Source organism: Bombina bombina, chromosome 8, assembly GCF_027579735.1.
Source record: "Bombina bombina isolate aBomBom1 chromosome 8, aBomBom1.pri, whole genome shotgun sequence".
In the NCBI taxonomy this organism is placed as follows: Eukaryota; Metazoa; Chordata; class Amphibia; order Anura; family Bombinatoridae; genus Bombina; species Bombina bombina.
Genome location: NC_069506.1, coordinates 313688989 through 313691488, shown reverse-complemented (window position 1 = coordinate 313691488; position 2500 = coordinate 313688989). Strand labels below are relative to the sequence as shown.

Genomic DNA, 2500 nt, shown 5'->3' with positions numbered 1-2500 from the left:
TTGAAAAAGAAGGCATCTATGCTTTTTTTTTTTGTTCAGACCTCTGGACAGCACTTTTTTATTGGTGGATGAATTTATCCACCAATCAGCAAAAACAACCCAGGTTGTTCACCAAAAATGGGCCGGCATCTAAACTTACATTCTTGCATTTCAAATAAAGATTCCAAGAGAATGAAGAAAATTGGATAATAGGAGTATATTAGAAAGTTGCTTAAAATGTCATTCTCTATCTGAATCACGATAGAAAAAATTTGGGTTCAGTGTCCCTTTAATTGACCTCAGTATAGGATAAGATAAGATATTGCTATAGTTTTGCTAACATGACAAGGGAAAGCCTTCTACACCTGAGTAGGCTGCCTAAACTGATTGGCTGCCTAAACAAGGAAATGGTTTGGGGGATTTGCATGAGAGAAAGTTAAGTTACAAAATATTTTCATTGACAATAAAACAAACAGGGAATGCGTCACCAAAGTGAAGGTAAACTTTGATGAATGAAAGCCCGTTTTTAAAAATACTATTAAAAACAGGGGGAACTTTCCTTCATCCAAGTTTAGAAAGCAGCTGTTTTGTTTAAAAACGTACCTCTATCTTCTTCACAGCCAGAGCAGCTTCCCCCTCCTGGAAATCCTCTCTTCACACGTCAGCAATGACTAATCCGGCTTCCTCCAATCACGGCATGGCCTCAGGCAACGATTCCCCTGGGGGGAAAGCCATGATTGGAGGAAGCTGGATTAGTCATTGCTGACGTGTGAAGAGAGGCTCTCCGGGTGGGGAAGCTGCTCTGGTTGTGAAAAGAACAAAGGTAAGTTTATAAACAAAACGCCTGCTTTGTAAACTTTGATGAATGAAAGTGCCCCTGTTTTTAATTGTATTTTTAAAAACCGGGCTTTCATTCATCAAAGTTTACCTTCACTTTAAGGATTCATGTTATAAACTTCCAAAAGAGGCGGTAAGGAAACATTCTGTAAAGGAATTGAAGAGTGCCTGTTATATGCATAAAACTTTCTTAAAGGGACAGTATACAACAATTTTCATATATGTTGGTGCTCTACAAATAACCGATAATAATAATAATAATAATATAGCTGCATGTAATAGATACTACTATAAAGAAGAATATGCACATATACTGATCTAAAAATCCAGTATAAAACTTTTTAAAAACTTACTTAGAAGCTCCCAGTTTAGCACTATTGATGAGGTTAGGCTGGGACACCGACTGAAAGGGGCTGGGTAAACAAAAAGAGCAGACACTTCCCACCTCTCCCCTTCCTTGCATATGAAAAGACAGCTAACATAAACAGGGGCCTGCAGGAGTCTGTAAACGCGCGTATACATCTGGCACTGTGGGGCTTGGTTAGGAATCTGAAAATCAGCACAATGTTCTTAAAAAATAAGCACAACTATGCATTTTTATAAAAACACTACCAGATAGTCTATATCAATGGATCATCTACAAAACATTTATGCAAAAAAAAAAAAATCTAGTGTACAATGTTCCTTTAAATGGATATGAAACCCAAAACTTTTCTGTCACGACTCAAATGGAGTGTGCAATTTTAAACAACTTTCCAATTTACTTCAATTAGTAATTTGTCTCTGCTCTCTTGGTATCTTTTGTTGAAAAAGCAGGGATGCCAATATTTTTTGTTATGACTATATATATATATATATATATATATGTATATATGTGTGTGTGTGTATGTGTGTGTATATATGTGCATGTCTGTGTGTGTATATAAATGTGTGTGTGTATGTGTGTGTATATATGTGCATGTCTGTGTGTGTATATATATGTGTGTGTGTGTATGAATGTGTATGTACAGTATGTGTGTGTGTGTGTGTATGTGTTTGTATATATGTTCATGTCTGTGTGTGTAATATGTGTGTGTATATATATCTATGTGTGTGTGTATGTATGTGTGTGTATGTATATATATATATATATATATATATATATATATGTGTGTGTGTGTATATGTGCATGTATGTGTGTGTGTATATAAATGTGTCTATATATATATAAATATATATATATGTGTGTGTGTGTGTGTGTGTGTGTATGTATGTGTGTGTATATATTATGTGTGTATGTGTGTGTATATATATATATATATATATATGTGTGTGTGTGTGTATGAATGTGTATGTGTGCGTGTATGTGTGTGTGTATATATGTGCATGTCTGTGTGTGTAATATGTGTGTGTATATATATCTATGTGTGTGTGTATGTATGTATATATATATATGTGTGTGTATATATGTGCATGTCTGTGTGTGTATGTAAGTGTGTGTATATAAATGTGTGTGTGTGCATGTATGTGTGTATGTATGTCTGTGTATATATATGTGTGTGTATGTATGTGTCTATAAATAAATATATATATATATGTGTGTGTGTGTATGTATGTGTGTGCGTATGTATGTGTGTGTATATATTATATATGTGTGTATGTGTGTGTATATACAGTTATGCTCATAAGTTTACATACCCTGGCA

At 34.5% G+C, this 2500-nt stretch overlaps 1 protein-coding gene across 1 annotated transcript in view; it reads right to left on the bottom strand.

The window, feature by feature from the left end:
- Nucleotides 1-2500, bottom strand: part of GLB1L2 (galactosidase beta 1 like 2) — a 272576-nt gene that overhangs the window by 101856 nt on the left and 168220 nt on the right. The gene's annotated exons all lie outside the window — the stretch shown is intronic.